General features: G+C 53.9%; 1 non-coding gene and 4 pseudogenes across 1 annotated transcript; all 5 read right to left on the reverse strand.

Moving 5' to 3' along the window:
- Positions 1-669: 669 nt before the first annotated feature.
- On the reverse strand, positions 670-868 carry LOC124752511. The gene has a single exon (XR_007012142.1). It is a non-coding gene; the product is annotated as a U2 spliceosomal RNA (small nuclear RNA).
- Positions 869-12,622: 11,754 nt separating this feature from the next.
- LOC124752513 lies at positions 12,623-12,833 on the reverse strand (annotated as a pseudogene).
- A 3,225-nt stretch (positions 12,834-16,058) lies between these two features.
- Positions 16,059-16,269, reverse strand: LOC124752514 (annotated as a pseudogene).
- A 3,228-nt stretch (positions 16,270-19,497) lies between these two features.
- On the reverse strand, positions 19,498-19,708 carry LOC124752515 (annotated as a pseudogene).
- A 3,226-nt stretch (positions 19,709-22,934) lies between these two features.
- Positions 22,935-23,145, reverse strand: LOC124752516 (annotated as a pseudogene).
- Between the last annotated feature and the right edge of the window lie 1,864 nt (positions 23,146-25,009).

The following is a 25,009-nucleotide window of genomic DNA, read 5'->3' on the forward strand; positions in this document are numbered from 1 at the left end:
CACGGTGGTAGGGGCCGATATGGCAACTGGCGACCGTCGAAAACACCGCAAAAGCAAGTGCTGGAGGAAAGACAATTCACGGGAGCACTCGTCACCAGCCCAGTACTACCCTCCATGTCGAACAGTAAACCGCGACTCCCATTTGAACGCCGCTAGCTGCCAGGGCAGTGGAGAAGCCGTGAGGCCGCCCCACAGCAGCGCCAGGCCGGCGCGAGCTACACCGGCGCGAGGCCGGCGCGAGCTACACCTAGCCGAGTGCTTACATCGTCCACTGCCTACTGCGTACGTGTGTACACACGTATTCTGCGTGCGTGCGGCGGCGACGACGACGTTCGCGAGGAGCTAAGGATATAACTCCAAAAAATGTAATTAAAATTATCTGTGGCCGGACCATATGTGACGCCAACGAGGCATCCGAAGGCACTCTTCTGTGGCCACATAAATTACCAGCCTAGTGTAATGCGGCTGCAAGAGCGGACCGGCTAACCGCAAAAAAAAAAAAAATAAAATAAAAAAAATTCATAAGATGATGTTAAATTAATTACAAGAAATCGTGGTGTGTAAGCAGCTAACTACTGGGCAAATCGACAACCACAACAAGTTTTGCTACCAGCGGAATATCTGATCACTGCAGAATATTAACCCATTTCAGGCTGTGTTTTAATTAATTTTAGGTGGGCCGATCCCGGCGGTACTGCAATGCCGGGCCAACCCGCGACAGAGGTGGAGCAAGCCCCTAGCACTCCGTCATGAGCCAAAAATGAGTTTAATATTCTGGTCCTGCGATGCAGGACGTATCAGATATTAAGCTGATAAGAACAGATTTTTATTTTCCGAGATAATTCTTAGTTACAGTTTTAAGAAGTATAATTTTAAGAAAGAATATTCATGACTCTATACAAATCGAGTTTTACAAATTTAATGAAAATTAAATTGAAATATATAGTAGACGGTTCTAACCGCACTTAAATAGTTGAATTTAATTCTAATTCGTGGGTTAAGCCCACTACTTAAATATTGGAAGACCGCGTTAGGCGCGGATGCTTATGTATATTACCTTAAGATTAATCCCGCGATAGGCGCGGCCTTAGATATTTCAGACCGGGAGAGGTTTGGAACTAGTTTTAGGAACTATTTTGTTTTATTTCATTCATCTCCATGCCCTGACAGCACACTGCACATGCACGGCTGCCAGCGGCTGGTGTGCCACGCACGCAGGCGGGTCACACGCAGCCGGACTTCTCCCCTCTGTCCGCCTTGCGGCAGACGTCACCGGGGTGTCGTGGCAGGAGGGCGTTGCTTCCCACGCTGGCTGGAGACTGCCGGGCAGTAGGCACACGTTTGGCGCCGCCTAGCACCGCGCCAACCGAGGTGGGGGCCATATTCGGCGGACACCACGGAGGGAGGGGCACCAGGCAGCACCGCACGCACCGCTACTGACTCGGCACTGCTGCAGTGCGGCGCGAAGATGGTGTAGCGCCGCAGGTCCCACGTCGTGGAGGAGAATCTCGACGCCGACGTCACGAAGGCACCGACCTCGAAGTTCTCCGACGACTGCAGTCTCGAGGGTCTCGCAGCCTGACGTCAGAGCATGCCACAGTCTAGGGGGACACATACTGGCGGTGGCCAGTAATGTGTTCCACGTAAATGTCGCGGGACCACTTGATGGTGTCAGACACCATCAGCCGCCGCATCAGTTGGCAGTAGCGGCTAGCGATGCCTAGGTGCCGAAGCACTGCATCGTTCTGGCGGTCCCACGCCCCCAGACTGCCGACAACCAGGGCGTCGACAGTGACGGAATAGCCGCGAGCGGCTAATCCGCGCGCAACGTCGGCGTACTTTATCCTCTTCAGTTGCCGAGCGTTGTCGAGCGCAATCCGCCTATTCTCGAAGGGGATTGTCACATCGACGATGGTCACAGTCTTCGCGGCCTCGTCAGTTATTACGAGGTCCGGACGCAGCCCACTGCTGTCCCCTATGACGGTTTGGTTGATCCTGATGTCAGGAACAGCAGTGTTTCCTCTTCTTGGCCGCCCAGCGACTGCTGTCGCGAGGCGGTTGAGGACCGCGTTGTGGCGATACTGCAGGGCTGCTGAGTGCACCATACACGCGTTAATCACGTGTGGGAGCGTCTCGTTGTTGTGGCCACAGCGTCGGCAGGCTTTGTTGTTGTTTGCCCGCCCATCAAAGCGGCGACAACCGTTCAGAGGCACGACTCCGAGCCTGGCGCGATGGATAAAGCGCCAGTCTGCGAAGCGGGTGTATTTGCCTCCCGCTATGAAGTGGTTGGACGCTGTGGACTCCCTGGTACACTCGAACACCTTCCCCTGGTCAGGTTTCCTGAGTAGGAGGTTGCGCAGGCGCTGCCTCAGACACTCGCGGAGCGTCCGCGAGAGGAGACGTTTGGCGCCCCCTCCCACCCGGACATGCTCGACGCCAGTGTTGACGTTGCGTCCCACGCTGTCATCATCGTGTTGCGGTCCATCGCCGCCATCATCGAGGTGTCGTGTAGTCGCAGGCGCCGTCCCCTCCGTGGCCGGCTGCGTCACCCCTCCGATGCCGCCGTGTTCCGCGTCGTCAGCGATGGCGTCCCGGCCGCCGACCTCCACCTGCAACTCGGAAAGCAGCTCACTCCAGCGCCAGGTGACGCCACGCGGCGCTAGGCGCCTTGTGGCGTTCCTGACGCGCGTCCACAGTGACTGGATGTCACCACCGTCGCGTGCGAGGTCACCCTCAGTGCTGCCGCTAAGGTAGGTGGCCAAGTCGGAACGACTCGGCTCCCTCCCCAGTCGGCGGCGCGCGGCCGTAGATAGTGTGGCCCAGGCGATGTCTCGGACGGTGGCGTCGTCGCAGTGCAGCATGCGGAAGCCGTGGACGATCGTCGAGATGTCCGCAGCGTCCGCGAGCGGCGTCAGGCCGCATCCTCCCTCTCCCAGCGCGAGGTACAGCTGTTCAGTGGACGCACGCTGTGGGAGGAACAGCCAAGATTTGACAGCCGCTTTCACTGCCTTGTCGAGTGCAGATAGCGGCCCCTTGCGTACCGCTCCGCCCCGCATGACAAAGTCAAGCCTAGGGAGGAGGAAGACACGCACAGCGTCAATCTTCTGCCAGGGAGCCAGCAGGGAAGCGTCCAGGTGCTGCAAGTCGCGTCGAATTGCCGCGATCGCATCCGTTGGCGTCTGCGTGACTTTGTACCCGGTGGGGACGCCAAGATGGAGGTAGGCGTCACCCGCACCGAGCACGGCTGGTTCTCCCCCTTGCAGGGCGAATACCGAGCCTAGTGTCTGCCGACGGCGGATGTGAAGCGTGGCACACTTCGACGGCTTGAAGGTAAGCCCGGCCCACGTCGCCGCCTCACCCACAACATTGAGGAGCGTCTGCATCGCCTCTGAATCCCGCGCCAGAAGCACGATATCGTCCGCATACGCCAGTGCACTCACACTGACGCCGCTAAGCGGAATACCACACTCATTTCTGAGCGAGGTTGCGGCGCGAAGTACCGGCTCGAGCGCGAGATTAAAGACGATGGGCGACAGTGGACAGCCCTGCTTGACGCCCGCCTGGATCTCTATCTCCTCCGTTAGTCCGTCAGATGTACGGACGCGGGTGGAGCAACCATCGTACATATCGGCAATTAGCTGATGCAATTGCTCTGGTAGTCCCATCCTGCTCAGTACTCCAAGGAGGTGAGCGTGAGGCACTGAACCGAAAGCATTCGCTAGATCAAGCCAAGCAAAGCATGCTTGGCCTCCCCTGCGCCTTGCATCATCAATTGCCGTCTGCACAATGAAGTTGTGCTCGTAGCAGCCTTCAAACGTGCGGAAGCCCTTCTGTTCCGGGGAGAGCAGGTTCAACCGCTCCGCCCAGAGAGAAGTGCGGTCCGCAACGATTGCAGCAAAGAGCTTAGAGATAGTAGAGCTCAATGCTAAAGGCCGCCAGTTTGTCACGTCCGAGACGTCCCCTTTCTTATGGATGAGGACGGTAGTGGATATTTTCCACTGCACCGGAGTCTTCCGCTCATTCCAGCAGCGCGAGAAGATCTTAGCTAGCACGTGGCAGCCAGGATCCTCACGTCGCAAGTCCGAGTAGGTGACTCCGTCTGCCCCAGGAGCAGTGTTGCTCGCCTTCTGGAGCCGCTGTTGCACCTGTGAGGGGGTGATCGGCGGCAGGACCTCCTCGCTGACATCAGGAGGCGTGGTGGCGGCAAAGTCCGGGACAGCAGTTGGTGCATCTGCAACAGAAAAGTCAGATTTAGCGTAGATCTTCTTAAAGTGCTCCGTGAGCACGTTGCCATCGATTTGGCAGTACGGTGACGTCTCGCCAAGGACGCGCTGCATCGCCTTGCGCCGGTCCGCGCGGTACAGCTTCTGAATCTCAGACGCTGCATTCGCGTCGTACCGACGCTCGGCGGCCGCCGCGCGCCGTGCGCCACGTCCACCGCGCCGCCCACCGCGGCCGCGTGTAGGGGCAGGGGGAGGGGGATTGGCAGCAGCGTCGGCGCGGCCCTGGCCGCGGTGCGCTGCTGCTGGTGGCCCATCCTGTCGACCTCCGGCTGCCCGGCGTTGTGGCTTCGTCTCGGCTATCTCGGAGATGAAGTCCTCGACGACCGCGACGAATGCGTCCCACGGTTGGTTGTGGACGCTCTCCAGGGCCGCCAGCCAGCGCCGCTGCCTCTCCGTTAGCCGAGCGTCGGCCGGGGGAGGGGGGGGCGGAGCTGCCTCAGTTGCGCCCTGTTCGGAGGGTACAGGGGGGCCTGTCAGGTCTGGTGAAGGACGGGAATCTTGCGGCGGGAGGTTGGGACTGGGCCGGTTGTTACGGCGTCGGCGTCTCCTCTTCTTGCTGCCAGTTCTCGGAGACGCAGCTGCAGTCCCTCCGTTCACGTCGCGCCGCTCCGTCGTCTGCGTCGGTGGTGGTGCCGTGCTGCCATCTGGCGTGGGCCGCTCAGTGCTGCTTTCGGTCGCCGCGCTGGTGACAGGTGGCGCAGCGGTAGCAGCAGGGGCCGGTGTAGCTTGCGCCGGCCTGGCGCACGGGTCGGGCGCACCGCGGCTGGTGTCCGCCGCGCCGCCAACAGATGGCCCGGCGGTCGCCGGCGGCCCGCCGCCGGCGCGAGAAACACGGGGTGTAGCTCGCGCCGGCTGACCGGACGCGCCGGCTCGCCCCGGGCCGCTGTTACGCGGACTGGGTGCCCGACGATCGTTACCAGATGGCGCAGTGGTCGTAGGGGTGGCCGGTGTAGCCCGCGCCGGCCGGGCGTCTCGAGGTGTAGCTCGCGCCGGCCTGGCGCTCGGGCCCAGCGCACCGCGGCTGTTGTTCGCCGCGCCGCCAACAGATGGCCCAGCGGTCGCCCGTGCCCTGCCGCCGGCGCGAGATACACGAGGTGTAGCTCGCGCCGGCCGCCCAGGCGCGTTGGCTCGCGCCGGGTCGCTGTTACGCGGACTGGGCGGTATGATGCGCCGTCGGTCCGGGGGCGGTGGTCTGCGTCCTGCAGCACGGCGTCTGTCCCTCCGTGGGGTGACTACGTGCCACTCGTTATCTGAAACAGAGGCTGCTTGTTTAGTAGCACTCCCTGCCTGAGCGGAGACGGAGTGACGGGCGTCACTCGACGTAACCGCCGGCAGGGCAGAGGGAACGCGGCGCGTGTACGTCTGCGACCGCACAAGCACCACACCATCCGGTGCATCCGCCGGGCGCGCGGCCTTTGGTGCGTCAACCGGCGGCGCGGCTGCGCCGTGAATGACAACACCAACGGTCGCGGCGAGCGAGGCAGCCTGCCTGCCACTGTCCACCCGCACCGCAGAGCCACCTGTTGGCGGCGTAGCGAATGCGGGCGGCAGTCCCAGGCCGGTACCCACGCTCCCGACAGATGGCGGGCGGGAGGCGCCTGCGGTAGCCGCACGACGTGGCCAGCGTACGCCACTGGGTGCAATGGCCGGCGCGGGCAGCGGCGAGCCGCGGCCTTTGTCGGACACTGCGCCTCTGGCCGGAGCGACGCGTTCGGCGGCAGGCGTCGGCAGCGTGCTGCCTTCACCTCCCGAACTTGCGCTCGGCACTCGTGGCGACGCGGTTGACGTCGCGGAGCGTGTCGGCAGGGGGATGCCAGACCTCCTCGGCGTGCGCACACAGAGTACACACGACGCGGGGGTAGCAACCACCGCCGTCCTGGGCGTCGCAGACGCCTGCACACTCACACAGGGTGAGGGCAAGGCAGCCTGTGAGCCCACCACGCTGCTGCGGGTCAGGACCGCCGCGTATGTTAATCCTAAGTCCAGCCGGTCTGTCCTACTAGCTTCGGGGACCGGACTGGGCTGTGGCCATAGCCCCTCTCTATTATCTAAGGCTAGGCGGCCTGTGGTACTATCTTCCCGGGCCGCTTTCGCCTGTGGCTTTCGCCCCGCACTAACTAAGGACGAAGGGCCTGTCGTCCTTAGTTAGTGCGGGGCGAAAGCACTACACTTTTTTTTTTTTTTTTTTTTTATTTTTTTTTTTTTTTTTTTTTTTTTTTTTTTTTTTTGGGCCTCCTTCCTCCACTACAGCCCTACCTTGTCCTCTCCAAAAATGCTGCCATCCTAGAGTGTCGACGCAGCACGCACAGGGTGCATTGAGTAGCAAGACTTGTTGCCAGGAACGAAATTAAAAGCGAGGGGCATACTCTGCTATGCCGCAGTGGGCGACGACACTTGACTCAGAAAGACACCTCGCTCTGCAGGTGTGAAGAAATAGTGAGTTGAGAACCAAAAAGGAAGAAAGAAAGAAAGATAGAAATGAAAGGAAATTAAAAACAGGGACGGCAGCACACACAAGTGAAAATGAAACTGGCGAGATAATCCCATCGCCTAGAGAATTAACTAAGGAATAAGCTTCTAAGATTGATTGCGTGATTCCTATTTTTCCAATAAAGTTTTTGCAATAATTGTTCCAATTGCGAATCTGGGGTGAGTCAAGTCAGAGATTGGTGCAAAAAAAACCAGGGGCAATCCTAGGCAATGCCTGGACAAGGCGCCCTAGGCAACCTGGAACACCGTTTGATATCCATGGATCATTGCAACTTTCAAATACCGGGCAAAAGTGGTCGTATAGTTTCGAGCAGATTCCGCCACGCGATGCTGGCTCCACAGGTAGTCCATGAAAGAGACAGCATCGGCGAGGGAAAGGTCGTAGATCGTGAAAATGGTGTGGCCCAAGAGCCACACCATTGCGTTACGTCTTGGTCGGGGGTGTGTTTGAAGATCAGGTGTAAGGAACCAGTCTGTGGACACATTTGCTGGCGTCGTCCCACCGATCAGCGCTATGAGCACACGTGCAAGGGCCCACACTTCTGTGACGTGGGGGCAGAGGAGGCGATGCTCCCTGGTGTCAACGTCACCACAGCGGCCGCAAGCAGCCGAGGGTCGTAGGCGGATGGCCGCCAGGCGATGGTTAGTGGGGATTAAATTGTTGACTACACGGTACCATAGCGCCGAAACTGCGGTGGGAAGGGCTGAGTTGTTAATATTAGCCCAAACTTGGCGCCAGATGACCGACGGTCGTCTGTCCTCTAATTTATGTGGCGTGGGCTGGCCTCGGAGTGCCTGGTAAAGGCGCTTCGACGTGCGTGCCTTGTCAGTGGCCACTGTGAGGACATAACTGCGGTGTAAGTAATAGTCTCTGACCGTCGTCAGCCGGAACGGAATATGCGTCAAACAGACCGGTGCACGCGCCGAGTGTGGACGATAACGGTCGAAGAGGACCGCTGTAGTCCCACCGGGGTCGGCTTCGCGCAAAGCGGTGACACGGTGTATCAGAAGGGCCGCACATTTCCGGGAAAAGTCAATGAGGCCGAGGCCGCCATCGGGCTTCGGCAGCGTACAGGTCAGCGCATCAACCTTGAACAGCGCATGCCGCCACAAGAGCCAGTATACTGCTTGCGAGATGGCTCGGCCGATCTGCTTCGGCAGCGTAAGGAGTTGGGCGACATACCATGCCCGTGAGAGGAGATAACCATTAATCAGCTGGATGCGTTGATGGAGGTCGAGCCGTCGATCAGCGTGGCTCACGCAAAGGCCCCTGATGCGTGTGAGAAGCCGCCGCCACGTGAGGGTTAACATACGCTGCGGACAGGCAGTCACCTCAAGACCCAAGATGCGCTGTTCCCCCACAACGCGGTACCAGGAGCGTTCGACGGTCAATGATCGTGGCCCTAGCGGAAGCAACACGGTCTTGTTGGGATTTAACTGAGCACCGGAGGCCCGTTCATAAACGTCGAGAACGCGGCGAACGGAATCGATGTCCCTGGCGTTAGCAACGAACACACCAACGTCATCGGCGTAGGCTGCACAGCGGAAGGTGACGCCTGGGAGAGCGACACCGTCGACCAACCGGCCAATGTCACGCAGCAAGGGGTCCAGCGCCAAGGCAAACAAATACATCGACAAGGGACACCCCTGTCGAACTGACCGCCTGATGGGAATGGGGCGCGACCGGCAACCGTTCACCACGATAGTGGAATTCGCCCCATCCAAGAAGTGCCGGATGATGCGTATGAAGCGCTCCCCAAAACCCATCCGCGACATAACGCCCAGCAGGTAAGGGTGCGAGACCCTGTCAAAGGCACCGGCGAAGTCCAAGGAAAGAATGGCAGCCGGAGTGCGAGTGTCAGCGGTGAGGAAGATAACATCGCGGTACAGGGAAGCGGCGGTGAAGATGTTCCGACGCGAAACGCCACAGGATTGAGTGGGGCAAAGAACCTTAGTCATCGCCTGTTTGAGACGAGAGGCCACGCATCGTGCCACCAACTTATAGTCAGTGTTAAGGACAGTGATAGGACGCAGGTCTTGAGCTCGACAGTGACCAGTCACCTTTGGAATAAGGGCAATACGTCCAGATAAAAAATCGGCGGGTAAGTCGCATCCAGCAAAAATCTCCTCGCACATTTTGCAGAAACGGTCGCCGAGCAGGTCCCAAAATTGTTGGTAGAACTCATAAGGGAGACCGTCGGGGCCAGGTGACTTGCGTCCCGGACAGGCACGGAGGACAGATGTGAGGTCAGCGAGTGTCAGGGGCTCGGTTAAAGAGTCGCGGTCATGACGATCCAAAGAAGTTGGCACCCCACTGACAAGTGCACGTTGGGCGGCGACGTCGACCTCAACATCCTGGAAGAGGTGCGTGAAATGGTCCGTCAGGTGTTGGAGGACGTCACGGTTGTCCGTGATACGCGCACCATCGTCTGTCTTAAGGCGCAGAATGGTGTTCTTCTTGGCACGAGTTCGTTCAGAGGCAAGGTGATAAATGGATGGCTCCTCGCCTTCAATCAGGGATGCAGAACGACACCGCACCACCATACCGTCGGCTTTCTCCCGAGAGAAGCGAAGGATTTGCGCCTTAATTTTGTTGAGGCGCATGTGGAGCTGATCGTACCTGTCAGCAGGAAGAGTCAGGGCGTCAGTGAGACACTGCTGATAGAAGGCCAACGTGCTACGTTTCCAGTGGGCGACGTCGCGACTATATTGCCGGATAACACGTCGCAGCCGGGGCTTCGCACAGCGGAGCCACCAAACCACCGTGGTAGGGTACCGGGAAGTGTCCACGAGACAATCCTGCCACGTTTTCGTGACGAGAGCACGAAGTTCGGGCAGGGATAGATGAAGGGTATTCATCTTCCAAGAGGTGCCACGAGGAACCGGGACGGGACCCGCGATACGCAAGGAACACGAGTACGCACAGTGGTCACTAAAGGCCACGGGTATGACTTGGACGGCACAAAGGGCGGGAGTCAAATCAGCCGAGACATAAACACGATCAATACGGCTGGCTCCAGTGGGATAGATGTGGGTAAATTGCGTGTAGGCGGGATGGAAGTGGCGCCACGTGTCAGTAAGGTCAGCCGCCTGAAGGAGTGAAGCGAGCGCTTCACACCGCATAGGCGTCGGGACCTGGTCAACTCCGGCTACCACACAGTTGAAGTCTCCGCCAAAGACGATAGGGCGACGAGCTGCTAAGAAAGGGGGGAGATCAGACTGAAAAAGTGTTGTTCTATCATGCCTGTGGTTAGCACCTGAAGGAGCATAGACATTTAGAAAAAGGACATCTTGAAGGATACATGCAAGGACGCGACCGTTGGGTAGCGTGGTAACATGGGATGGAGTGAATTCTGATCGGTAGAGCAAAGCAGTACCCCGCCGGGCGTCAGGGTCGATGTTATACAGTGCCTCATAACCAACCAGGTCAGATAGAAAAGGGGCACAAACCTCCTGGAGAAATACCACATCAAACGCACCAAGGCGGAGAAAGTCCTTCAGAGATCGAAGTTTGACCGGGTTGGAGATGGAGTTAATGTTGACCGTTAAAAGGGAGAGGGCTCCCGGCGGACGGTCAAAGGCAGGCATGGGAGAGCAACACAGAGTAGACAACGGCAGATAGGGTCACGGCCGTAGGGAAGCAGGTGTGGAAACATCCACACCAGAACCCAGCGATATCACCCCGGATGTGAGAAACAAATACCAAGCAGCTCATGTGGGGAAAGGCCCACTCAATCACGCATGTCATCGCCCTCGTCGTCAGCCCAGTTCAGGCCTCCCCCATCGGCAGGATAGTCTGAGCCAGGCGGCGCAGACGCGTCGGTCACAGTAGGATGTGAAAGGGTACGAGTACGCTGCATTGGCTGGTCGCTACCCTGGTCATGTTTTCGTTTTGCAGGGATCGCTCCCCGATCTCGCGAGGAACTGATAAGAGCCTCTAGTTGCCGAGCAGTTTGCCGCATACCGCCCGAGCGATCAGCGGAAACAGAGCGGGAAACCGAGGAGGCCTGAGAGTCAGCCTCACTGCCGCTCTCAGGGGGACGGAAACCGTCCGCCTCCTCCGCCGGCTGGTCCGGGTTCGCCTTCTTGCGTCGATGACGACGGCGGGGGGACTTAGCGTCATCTGCCGGGAGGGGCGGGGTAGGAAGAACGACCTCCATCTGTTCGACAGTGACCACATCACTCGCCACATCAGGCACATCAGACGCCGCCGGCGGTACCGCCACAACGGGCGCCTGGTCCGGGACGGGTCTGTCAACCGGTGCACTGGGTGCCAGTTGCACCGCTTCTGGGGGGGGCGACACGTCAGTTCGCTCAGCGGGACGGGGGGCAGCGCCCGCCACTACCTCGCTGAGGAGAGGCACAAGGTTGGTACCAGCAGTGCGTTCCCGCGGCAGTTGCACAGGACGCCGGCGCGGGCACTCCACGCGGAGATGCTCCGTCGATTGACAAAGGGAGCAAGTCTGCGGCTGCCCAATATAGGTGACCTGGGCCCTGGTACTCGCAACATTTATATACGATGGGATGTGCTGGCGGAGGTCCATGCGGACACTACGAACGCCGCTGTTGCCCTGGAAACGGTAGGCACTGCCCCACTTCTCATTCGTGATGCTGAGCACCGTGCCAGGACACGGCCGATTACGTCATTGGGACACTCAGGGGGTACGTTAAATACCCGCACAGTCCGTATCCCAAAGCCAGATGGCACTATATGCACTGTTCCGACAGTTCCATCGAAGTAGCGGAACGGATGTTCGCCCGCGAGTGCCAGGCCATACTTTTCGTATTTCTCCTGGTCGAGAAATTTCACGAATAACGAGAATAGGACAAAATCCAGTTGAAAGGTGTCGACGTCATTTTCCGGTACTTTCAGATCACCAAATATCCATTCCTGTATTTCAAAGGCCGTAGGCCGTCTCGCTGCTCTGTCGAATACGCATTGAATGCTGTTCGACCGGTTCGACATATTCACCGCAAAAATAACAACGCTGGAAAAACCAAGAACAAACGAAACGACCACGAAACGCGACTCGCGACCCGCTACAGAGCACAACGGACCGCTCCGACCGCGGGGTGCTTCTTAGCCAAAAGGCCGAGAAGCGATAAGGAAAAACCGCAGCCGAAGGGCCTAAATGCTTGCAGCGTGTGCGCTCCACATGTGGGAGTGACACACGGTGGTACGGGCCGATATGGCAACTGGCGACCGTCGAAAACACCGCAAAAGCAAGTGCTGGAGGAAAGACAATTCACGGGAGCACTCGTCACCAGCCCAGTACTACCCTCCATGTCGAACAGTAAACCGCGACTCCCATTTGAACGCCGCTAGCTGCCAGGGCAGTGGAGAAGCCGTGAGGCCGCCCCACAGCAGCGCCAGGCCGGCGCGAGCTACACCGGCGCGAGGCCGGCGCGAGCTACACCGGCGCGAGGCCGGCGCGAGCTACACCTAGCCGAGTGCTTACATCGTCCACTGCCTACTGCGTACGTGTGTACACACGTATTCTGCGTGCGTGCGGCGGCGACGACGACGTTCGCGAGGAGCTAAGGATATAACTCCAAAAAATGTAATTAAAATTATCTGTGCCCGGACCATAAGAGACGCTAACGAGGCATCCGAAGGCACTGTCCTGTGCCCCCATAAATTACCAGCCTAGCGTAATGCGGCTGCAAGTGCCGTCCGGCTAAACGCAAAAAAAAAAAAATTCTTAAGATAATCTTAAATTAATGAAAAGAAATCGTGGTGTGTAAGCAACTAACTACTGGGCACATCAACAACTACGACAAGTTTTGCTACCAGCGGAATATCTGATCACTGCAGAAAGTTAACCCATTCAGGCTGTGTTTTAATTAATTTTAGGTGGGCCGATCCCGGCGGTACTTCAATGCCGGGCCAACCCGCGACAGAGGTGGAGCAAGCCCCTAGCACTCCGTCATAAGCCAAAAATGAGTGTAATATTCTGGTCGTGTGATGCAGGACGTATCAGATATTAAGCTGATAAGACAAATACTACACTTTTTTCCCTCCTACCTCCCCTATAGACCTACCTTTTCCTCTCCAAAAATGCCGCCATCCTCTAGTGTCGACGCAGCACGTAAAGCAGGGTGTTGTTAGTAGCAAGACTTATTGCCATAAACCGAAAATAAAAGCGGAGGCATACTCTGCTATGCCTTGGGGGCGACGACACACTACTCAGAAACACACCTCCCTCTCCAGGTGTGAAGCAAGTGGTGATGTTAAAAACTAAATAGAAAGAAATAAATAAAGACAGAAATGAAGGCAAAATAAAAAAAAAACAGCGACGGCAGCACACTCAAACGAAACTGGCGAGATAATCCCATCGCCCATAGAATTAACGAAGTAATAATCCTCTAAGATAGATTATGTGTTTTCCAATTTTCCAATAATTTTTCATACAAGGTTCACACAATTTCCGTGTTACCAATTTCCATATTATCAGTATCATAGAACAGTCTACTCTAGTGATGCCCTGAAGGCCAATACCAAATCTGGGGTATGGGTAAGTCAAGGGTAGTTTGAAAGTCTGAGTGACAAAGATCCAGGGGTACACTCAGGCAATTCTTATACGAGGTGCCTTAGTCAGCCCGGAACACCTTTTGATAACCATGAACCATTGCAACTTTAAGAAATCTTGCAAAAGTAATGGTATATTTCCGGTCAGATTCCGCCATGCGATGCTGGCTCCAAAGGTAGTCCATGAAAGAGACAGCATCGGTGAGGCAAAGGTCATAGATCGTGAAAATGGTGTGGCCCAAGAGCCACACCATTGCGTTACGTCGTGTTCGTTGGTTGGTCTGAATATCAGGGGTAAGGAACCAGTCGATTGACACATAGTCCAGTGTAGTCCCACCGATCAGCGCTAATAGCACACGTGCAAGGTCCCACACTTCTGTGACGTGAGGGCATAAGAGACGATGCTCTCTGGTGTCTACGTCACCACATCGGCCGCAAGCAGCCGAGGGCCATAGGCGGATGGCCGCCAGGCGGTGATTAGTGGGTATTAAATTGTTTACAACGCGATACCATAGCGCTGAAACTTCTGTGGGAAGGGCTGGGTGGTTGATATTAGCCCAAGCTTGGTGCCAGATGACCGACGGTCGTCTGTCCTCCAATTTATGTGGTGTGGGCTGGCCTCGAAGCGCCTAGTAAAGGCGCTTCGATGTGCGTGCCTTGTCGGTGGCCACTGTTAGGACGTAACTTTGATTGAGGTAATAGTCCTTGACTGTCGTCATCCGGAATGGAATATGTGTCAAACATACTGGTGCACGCGCCGATTGTGGGCGATAACGGTCGAAAAGCACCGCTGTTGTACCACCTGGGTCAATCTCACGCAAAGTGGCGATACTTTGAATCAGGATTGCCGCACATTTGCGGGGAAAGTCAATGAGTCCAAGGCCACTATCGACCTTTGGCAGTGTACAATTCTGCGCATCAACTTTGAATAGTGCATGCCGCCACAATAGGCAATATACTGTTTGTGAGATGGCTCTGCTGGTTTGTTTCGGTAGCGTATGGAGTTGTGCTACATACTATGCCCGTGATAGGATGTATGTACTAATCAGTTGGATTCGTTGATGGAGGTCGAGTCGTCGATCAGTGTGACTCATGCAAAATCCTCTGATGCGCGTGAGAATCCGCCTGCACGTGAGTGTTAACATGCGCTGCGGACAGTCAGTCACCTCAAGACCCAAGATACGTCGTTCCCCTACAATCCGGTTGCATGGGCGTTCGATGGTCAATGATCGTGGCCCTAGTGGCATTAGCACCATTTTGTTGGATTTTAACATGGCACCGGATGCTCGTTCATAAACGTGGAGGACTCGGCGAACCGAATCGATGTCATTGGCGTTTGCTACAAACACACCTACACCATCCGCGTATGCCGCACTGCGGAAGGTGACGCCTGGGAAAGGAACACCATCGACCATCCGTCCGATGTCACGCAGCATGGGGTCCAGCGCCAAAGCGATAAAATACACTGACAAGGGACAGCCTTGTCGAACTGATCGTCTGATGGGAATTGGTCGTGATCTGCAGCCGTTCACAATGATTCTGGAATTTGCTCCATCCAAGAAGTGCCGGATGACTCTTATGAAGTGCTCCCCGAAACCCTTCCGCGACATAACGGCCAGCAGGTAAGGATGGGAGAAGGCACCGGCGAAATCTAGAGATCAATTGAAGCCGGGGTTCGAGCGTCGGCGGTGGGTGAGTAAGACAGCATCACGGTATATAGAAGCAGCGGTGAAGGTGGTTCGATTCGAAACGCCAGTGTACCTTATTTATTACCTGTTTAAGATGTGAAGCCACACTTCGTGCCACCAACTTATAATCAGTGTTAAGAACACGTCCTTAGCCCGACAGTGACCTGTGACCTTTGGATTAAGGACAATACGTACAGCTAGAAAATCGGCGGGTAGCTCGCAACCAGCAAACATCTCCTCGCACGTTTTGCAGAAGCGGTCTCCTAACAGGCCGGAAAACCTAGCACTTCGATTAGTGTTGGAATGGCACAATCGAAGGGCGGTATCCTTGCGGAGTACCGCCAGAAATGAAAAACCGCAGTGTCAGGGCCTAAATGCTTGCAGCGTGTGCGCTCCACATGTGGGAGTGACACACGGTGGTGCGGGCCGATATGGCAACAGGCGACCGTCGAAAACATCGCAAAGGCAAGTGCCGGAAGGAACGACCAAATACGAGATCACTCGTCAACATCCCAGTACTACCCTCCATGTCGAGGAGTAAATTGCGACTTCCATTTGAACGCCGCTAGCTGCCAGGGCAGTGGAGAAGCCGTGAGGCCGCCCCACAGCAGCGTCAGGCCGGTGCGAGCTATACTGGCGCGAGCTACACCTAGCCGAGTGCTTACATCGTCCACCTCCTACTGCATATGTGTGTGTGCGTGTGTACACACGTATTCAGCGTGCGTGCGGCGGCGACGACGACGACGTTCGCGAGGAGCTAAGGATATAACTCCAAAAAATGTAATTAAAATTATCTGTGCCCGGACCATAAGAGACGCTAACGAGGCATCCGAAGGCACTGTCCTGTGCCCCCATAAATTACCAGCCTAGCGTAATGCGGCTGCAAGTGCCGTCCGGCTAAACGCAAAAAAAAAAAAATTCTTAAGATAATCTTAAATTAATGAAAAGAAATCGTGGTGTGTAAGCAACTAACTACTGGGCACATCAACAACTACGACAAGTTTTGCTACCAGCGGAATATCTGATCACTGCAGAAAGTTAACCCATTCAGGCTGTGTTTTAATTAATTTTAGGTGGGCCGATCCCGGCGGTACTTCAATGCCGGGCCAACCCGCGACAGAGGTGGAGCAAGCCCCTAGCACTCCGTCATAAGCCAAAAATGAGTGTAATATTCTGGTCGTGTGATGCAGGACGTATCAGATATTAAGCTGATAAGACAAATACTACACTTTTTTCCCTCCTACCTCCCCTATAGACCTACCTTTTCCTCTCCAAAAATGCCGCCATCCTCTAGTGTCGACGCAGCACGTAAAGCAGGGTGTTGTTAGTAGCAAGACTTATTGCCATAAACCGAAAATAAAAGCGGAGGCATACTCTGCTATGCCTTGGGGGCGACGACACACTACTCAGAAACACACCTCCCTCTCCAGGTGTGAAGCAAGTGGTGATGTTAAAAACTAAATAGAAAGAAATAAATAAAGACAGAAATGAAGGCAAAATAAAAAAAAAACAGCGACGGCAGCACACTCAAACGAAACTGGCGAGATAATCCCATCGCCCATAGAATTAACGAAGTAATAATCCTCTAAGATAGATTATGTGTTTTCCAATTTTCCAATAATTTTTCATACAAGGTTCACACAATTTCCGTGTTACCAATTTCCATATTATCAGTATCATAGAACAGTCTACTCTAGTGATGCCCTGAAGGCCAATACCAAATCTGGGGTATGGGTAAGTCAAGGGTAGTTTGAAAGTCTGAGTGACAAAGATCAAGGGGTACACTCAGGCAATTCTTATACGAGGTGCCTTAGTCAGCCCGGAACACCTTTTGATAACCATGAACCATTGCAACTTTAAGAAATCTTGCAAAAGTAATGGTATATTTCCGGTCAGATTCCGCCATGCGATGCTGGCTCCAAAGGTAGTCCATGAAAGAGACAGCATCGGTGAGGCAAAGGTCATAGATCGTGAAAATGGTGTGGCCCAAGAGCCACACCATTGCGTTACGTCGTGTTCGTTGGTTGGTCTGAATATCAGGGGTAAGGAACCAGTCGATTGACACATAGTCCAGTGTAGTCCCACCGATCAGCGCTAATAGCACACGTGCAAGGTCCCACACTTCTGTGACGTGAGGGCATAAGAGACGATGCTCTCTGGTGTCTACGTCACCACATCGGCCGCAAGCAGCCGAGGGCCATAGGCGGATGGCCGCCAGGCGGTGATTAGTGGGTATTAAATTGTTTACAACGCGATACCATAGCGCTGAAACTTCTGTGGGAAGGGCTGGGTGGTTGATATTAGCCCAAGCTTGGTGCCAGATGACCGACGGTCGTCTGTCCTCCAATTTATGTGGTGTGGGCTGGCCTCGAAGCGCCTAGTAAAGGCGCTTCGATGTGCGTGCCTTGTCGGTGGCCACTGTTAGGACGTAACTTTGATTGAGGTAATAGTCCTTGACTGTCGTCATCCGGAATGGAATATGTGTCAAACATACTGGTGCACGCGCCGATTGTGGGCGATAACGGTCGAAAAGCACCGCTGTTGTACCACCTGGGTCAATCTCACGCAAAGTGGCGATACTTTGAATCAGGATTGCCGCACATTTGCGGGGAAAGTCAATGAGTCCAAGGCCACTATCGACCTTTGGCAGTGTACAATTCTGCGCATCAACTTTGAATAGTGCATGCCGCCACAATAGGCAATATACTGTTTGTGAGATGGCTCTGCTGGTTTGTTTCGGTAGCGTATGGAGTTGTGCTACATACTATGCCCGTGATAGGATGTATGTACTAATCAGTTGGATTCGTTGATGGAGGTCGAGTCGTCGATCAGTGTGACTCATGCAAAATCCTCTGATGCGCGTGAGAATCCGCCTGCACGTGAGTGTTAACATGCGCTGCGGACAGTCAGTCACCTCAAGACCCAAGATACGTCGTTCCCCTACAATCCGGTTGCATGGGCGTTCGATGGTCAATGATCGTGGCCCTAGTGGCATTAGCACCATTTTGTTGGATTTTAACATGGCACCGGATGCTCGTTCATAAACGTGGAGGACTCGGCGAACCGAATCGATGTCATTGGCGTTTGCTACAAACACACCTACACCATCCGCGTATGCCGCACTGCGGAAGGTGACGCCTGGGAAAGGAACACCATCGACCATCCGTCCGATGTCACGCAGCATGGGGTCCAGCGCCAAAGCGATAAAATACACTGACAAGGGACAGCCTTGTCGAACTGATCGTCTGATGGGAATTGGTCGTGATCTGCAGCCGTTCACAATGATTCTGGAATTTGCTCCATCCAAGAAGTGCCGGATGACTCTTATGAAGTGCTCCCCGAAACCCTTCCGCGACATAACGGCCAGCAGGTAAGGATGGGAGAAGGCACCGGCGAAATCTAGAGATCAATTGAAGCCGGGGTTCGAGCGTCGGCGGTGGGTGAGTAAGACAGCATCACGGTATATAGAAGCAGCGGTGAAGGTGGTTCGATTCGAAACGCCAGTGTACCTTATTTATTACCTGTTTAAGATGTGAAGCCACACTTCGTGCCACCAACTTATAATCAGTGTTAAGAACACGTCCTTAGCCCGACAGTGACCTGTGACCTTTGGATTAAGGACAATACGTACAGCTAGAAAATCGGCGGGTAGCTCGCAACCAGCAAACATCTCCTCGCACGTTTTGCAGAAGCGGTCTCCTAACAGGCCGGAAAACCTAGCACTTCGATTAGTGTTGGAATGGCACAATCGAAGGGCGGTATCCTTGCGGAGTACCGCCAGAGATGAAAAACCGCAGTGTCAGGGCCTAAATGCTTGCAGCGTGTGCGCTCCACATGTGGGAGTGACACACGGTGGTGCGGGCCGATATGGCAACAGGCGACCGTCGAAAACATCGCAAAGGCAAGTGCCGGAAGGAACGACCAAATACGAGATCACTCGTCAACATCCCAGTACTACCCTCCATGTCGAGGAGTAAATTGCGACTTCCATTTGAACGCCGCTAGCTGCCAGGGCAGTGGAGAAGCCGTGAGGCCGCCCCACAGCAGCGTCAGGCCGGTGCGAGCTATACTGGCGCGAGCTACACCTAGCCGAGTGCTTACATCGTCCACCTCCTACTGCATATGTGTGTGTGCGTGTGTACACACGTATTCAGCGTGCGTGCGGCGGCGACGACGACGACGTTCGCGAGGAGCTAAGGATATAACTCCAAAAAATGTAATTAAAATTATCTGTGCCCGGACCATAAGAGACGCTAACGAGGCATCCGAAGGCACTGTCCTGTGCCCCCATAAATTACCAGCCTAGCGTAATGCGGCTGCAAGTGCCGTCCGGCTAAACGCAAAAAAAAAAAAAAATTCTTAAGATAATCTTAAATTAATGAAAAGAAATCGTGGTGTGTAAGCAACTAACTACTGGGCACATCAACAACTACGACAAGTTTTGCTACCAGCGGAATATCTGATCACTGCAGAAAGTTAACCCATTTCAGGCTGTGTTTTAATTAATTTTAGGTGGGCCGATCCCGGCGGTACTTCAATGCCGGGCCAACCCGCGACAGAGGTGGAGCAAGCCCCTAGCACTCCGTCATAAGCCAAAAATGAGTGTAATATTCTGGTCGTGTGATGCAGGACGTATCAGATATTAAGCTGATAAGACAAATACTACACTTTTTTCCCTCCTACCTCCCCTATAGACCTACCTTTTCCTCTCCAAAAATGCCGCCATCCTCTAGTGTCGACGCAGCACGTAAAGCAGGGTGTTGTTAGTAGCAAGACTTATTGCCATAAACCGAAAATAAAAGCGGAGGCATACTCTGCTATGCCTTGGGGGCGACGACACACTACTCAGAAACACACCTCCCTCTCCAGGTGTGAAGCAAGTGGTGATGTTAAAAACTAAATAGAAAGAAATAAATAAAGACAGAAATGAAGGCAAAATAAAAAAAAAAACAGCGACGGCAGCACACTCAAACGAAACTGGCGAGATAATCCCATCGCCCATAGAATTAACGAAGTAATAATCCTCTAAGATAGATTATGTGTTTTCCAATTTTCCAATAATTTTTCATACAAGGTTCACACAATTTCCGTGTTACCAATTTCCATATTATCAGTATCATAGAACAGTCTACTCTAGTGATGCCCTGAAGGCCAATACCAAATCTGGGGTATGGGTAAGTCAAGGGTAGTTTGAAAGTCTGAGTGACAAAGATCCAGGGGTACACTCAGGCAATTCTTATACGAGGTGCCTTAGTCAGCCCGGAACACCTTTTGATAACCATGAACCATTGCAACTTTAAGAAATCTTGCAAAAGTAATGGTATATTTCCGGTCAGATTCCGCCAGGCGATGCTGGCTCCAAAGGTAGTCCATGAAAGAGACAGCATCGGTGAGGCAAAGGTCATAGATCGTGAAAATGGTGTGGCCCAAGAGCCACACCATTGCGTTACGTCGTGTTCGTTGGTTGGTCTGAATATCAGGGGTAAGGAACCAGTCGATTGACACATAGTCCAGTGTAGTCCCACCGATCAGCGCTAATAGCACACGTGCAAGGTCCCACACTTCTGTGACGTGAGGGCATAAGAGACGATGCTCTCTGGTGTCTACGTCACCACATCGGCCGCAAGCAGCCGAGGGCCATAGGCGGATGGCCGCCAGGCGGTGATTAGTGGGTATTAAATTGTTTACAACGCGATACCATAGCGCTGAAACTTCTGTGGGAAGGGCTGGGTGGTTGATATTAGCCCAAGCTTGGTGCCAGATGACCGACGGTCGTCTGTCCTCCAATTTATGTGGTGTGGGCTGGCCTCGAAGCGCCTAGTAAAGGCGCTTCGATGTGCGTGCCTTGTCGGTGGCCACTGTTAGGACGTAACTTTGATTGAGGTAATAGTCCTTGACTGTCGTCATCCGGAATGGAATATGTGTCAAACATACTGGTGCACGCGCCGATTGTGGGCGATAACGGTCGAAAAGCACCGCTGTTGTACCACCTGGGTCAATCTCACGCAAAGTGGCGATACTTTGAATCAGGATTGCCGCACATTTGCGGGGAAAGTCAATGAGTCCAAGGCCACTATCGACCTTTGGCAGTGTACAATTCTGCGCATCAACTTTGAATAGTGCATGCCGCCACAATAGGCAATATACTGTTTGTGAGATGGCTCTGCTGGTTTGTTTCGGTAGCGTATGGAGTTGTGCTACATACTATGCCCGTGATAGGATGTATGTACTAATCAGTTGGATTCGTTGATGGAGGTCGAGTCGTCGATCAGTGTGACTCATGCAAAATCCTCTGATGCGCGTGAGAATCCGCCTGCACGTGAGTGTTAACATGCGCTGCGGACAGTCAGTCACCTCAAGACCCAAGATACGTCGTTCCCCTACAATCCGGTTGCATGGGCGTTCGATGGTCAATGATCGTGGCCCTAGTGGCATTAGCACCATTTTGTTGGATTTTAACATGGCACCGGATGCTCGTTCATAAACGTGGAGGACTCGGCGAACCGAATCGATGTCATTGGCGTTTGCTACAAACACACCTACACCATCCGCGTATGCCGCACTGCGGAAGGTGACGCCTGGGAAAGGAACACCATCGACCATCCGTCCGATGTCACGCAGCATGGGGTCCAGCGCCAAAGCGATAAAATACACTGACAAGGGACAGCCTTGTCGAACTGATCGTCTGATGGGAATTGGTCGTGATCTGCAGCCGTTCACAATGATTCTGGAATTTGCTCCATCCAAGAAGTGCCGGATGACTCTTATGAAGTGCTCCCCGAAACCCTTCCGCGACATAACGGCCAGCAGGTAAGGATGGGAGAAGGCACCGGCGAAATCTAGAGATCAATTGAAGCCGGGGTTCGAGCGTCGGCGGTGGGTGAGTAAGACAGCATCACGGTATATAGAAGCAGCGGTGAAGGTGGTTCGATTCGAAACGCCAGTGTACCTTATTTATTACCTGTTTAAGATGTGAAGCCACACTTCGTGCCACCAACTTATAATCAGTGTTAAGAACACGTCCTTAGCCCGACAGTGACCTGTGACCTTTGGATTAAGGACAATACGTACAGCTAGAAAATCGGCGGGTAGCTCGCAACCAGCAAACATCTCCTCGCACGTTTTGCAGAAGCGGTCTCCTAACAGGCCGGAAAACCTAGCACTTCGATTAGTGTTGGAATGGCACAATCGAAGGGCGGTATCCTTGCGGAGTACCGCCAGAGATGAAAAACCGCAGTGTCAGGGCCTAAATGCTTGCAGCGTGTGCGCTCCACATGTGGGAGTGACACACGGTGGTGCGGGCCGATATGGCAACAGGCGACCGTCGAAAACATCGCAAAGGCAAGTGCCGGAAGGAACGACCAAATACGAGATCACTCGTCAACATCCCAGTACTACCCTCCATGTCGAGGAGTAAACTGCGACTTCCATTTGAACGCCGCTAGCTGCCAGGGCAGTGGAGAAGCCGTGAGGCCGCCCCACAGCAGCGTCAGGCCGGTGCGAGCTATACTGGCGCGAGCTACACCTAGCCGAGTGCTTACATCGTCCACCGCCTACTGCATATGTGTGTGTGCGTGTGTACACACGTATTCAGCGTGCGTGCGGCGGCGACGACGACGACGTTCGCGAGGAGCTAAGGATATAACTCCAAAAAATGTAATTAAAATTATCTGTGCCCGGACCATAAGAGACGCTAACGAGGCATCTGAAGGCACTGTCCTGTGCCCCCATAAATTACCAGCCTAGCGTAATGCGGCTGCAAGTGCCGTCCGGCTAAACGCAAAAAAAAAAAATTCTTAAGATAATCTTAAATTAATGAAAAGAAATCGTGGTGTGTAAGCAACTAACTACTGGGCACATCAACAACTACGACAAGTTTTGCTACCAGCGGAATATCTGATCACTGCAGAAAGTTAACCCATTTCAGGCTGTGTTTTAATTAATTTTAGGTGGGCCGATCCCGGCGGTACTTCAATGCCGGGCCAACCCGCGACAGAGGTGGAGCAAGCCCCTAGCACTCCGTCATAAGCCAAAAATGAGTGTAATATTCTGGTCGTGTGATGCAGGACGTATCAGATATTAAGCTGATAAGACAAATACTACACTTTTTTCCCTCCTACCTCCCCTATAGACCTACCTTTTCCTCTCCAAAAATGCCGCCATCCTCTAGTGTCGACGCAGCACGTAAAGCAGGGTGTTGTTAGTAGCAAGACTTATTGCCATAAACCGAAAATAAAAGCGGAGGCATACTCTGCTATGCCTTGGGGGCGACGACACACTACTCAGAAACACACCTCCCTCTCCAGGTGTGAAGCAAGTGGTGATGTTAAAAACTAAATAGAAAGAAATAAATAAAGACAGAAATGAAGGCAAAATAAAAAAAAAACAGCGACGGCAGCACACTCAAACGAAACTGGCGAGATAATCCCATCGCCCATAGAATTAACGAAGTAATAATCCTCTAAGATAGATTATGTGTTTTCCAATTTTCCAATAATTTTTCATACAAGGTTCACACAATTTCCGTGTTACCAATTTCCATATTATCAGTATCATAGAACAGTCTACTCTAGTGATGCCCTGAAGGCCAATACCAAATCTGGGGTATGGGTAAGTCAAGGGTAGTTTGAAAGTCTGAGTGACAAAGATCCAGGGGTACACTCAGGCAATTCTTATACGAGGTGCCTTAGTCAGCCCGGAACACCTTTTGATAACCATGAACCATTGCAACTTTAAGAAATCTTGCAAAAGTAATGGTATATTTCCGGTCAGATTCCGCCAGGCGATGCTGGCTCCAAAGGTAGTCCATGAAAGAGACAGCATCGGTGAGGCAAAGGTCATAGATCGTGAAAATGGTGTGGCCCAAGAGCCACACCATTGCGTTACGTCGTGTTCGTTGGTTGGTCTGAATATCAGGGGTAAGGAACCAGTCGATTGACACATAGTCCAGTGTAGTCCCACCGATCAGCGCTAATAGCACACGTGCAAGGTCCCACACTTCTGTGACGTGAGGGCATAAGAGACGATGCTCTCTGGTGTCTACGTCACCACATCGGCCGCAAGCAGCCGAGGGCCATAGGCGGATGGCCGCCAGGCGGTGATTAGTGGGTATTAAATTGTTTACAACGCGATACCATAGCGCTGAAACTTCTGTGGGAAGGGCTGGGTGGTTGATATTAGCCCAAGCTTGGTGCCAGATGACCGACGGTCGTCTGTCCTCCAATTTATGTGGTGTGGGCTGGCCTCGAAGCGCCTAGTAAAGGCGCTTCGATGTGCGTGCCTTGTCGGTGGCCACTGTTAGGACGTAACTTTGATTGAGGTAATAGTCCTTGACTGTCGTCATCCGGAATGGAATATGTGTCAAACATACTGGTGCACGCGCCGATTGTGGGCGATAACGGTCGAAAAGCACCGCTGTTGTACCACCTGGGTCAATCTCACGCAAAGTGGCGATACTTTGAATCAGGATTGCCGCACATTTGCGGGGAAAGTCAATGAGTCCAAGGCCACTATCGACCTTTGGCAGTGTACAATTCTGCGCATCAACTTTGAATAGTGCATGCCGCCACAATAGGCAATATACTGTTTGTGAGATGGCTCTGCTGGTTTGTTTCGGTAGCGTATGGAGTTGTGCTACATACTATGCCCGTGATAGGATGTATGTACTAATCAGTTGGATTCGTTGATGGAGGTCGAGTCGTCGATCAGTGTGACTCATGCAAAATCCTCTGATGCGCGTGAGAATCCGCCTGCACGTGAGTGTTAACATGCGCTGCGGACAGTCAGTCACCTCAAGACCCAAGATACGTCGTTCCCCTACAATCCGGTTGCATGGGCGTTCGATGGTCAATTATCGTGGCCCTAGTGGCATTAGCACCATTTTGTTGGATTTTAACATGGCACCGGATGCTCGTTCATAAACGTGGAGGACTCGGCGAACCGAATCGATGTCATTGGCGTTTGCTACAAACACACCTACACCATCCGCGTATGCCGCACTGCGGAAGGTGACGCCTGGG

Source organism: Schistocerca piceifrons, unplaced genomic scaffold, assembly GCF_021461385.2.
Source record: "Schistocerca piceifrons isolate TAMUIC-IGC-003096 unplaced genomic scaffold, iqSchPice1.1 HiC_scaffold_468, whole genome shotgun sequence".
Taxonomy (NCBI): Eukaryota; Metazoa; Arthropoda; class Insecta; order Orthoptera; family Acrididae; genus Schistocerca; species Schistocerca piceifrons.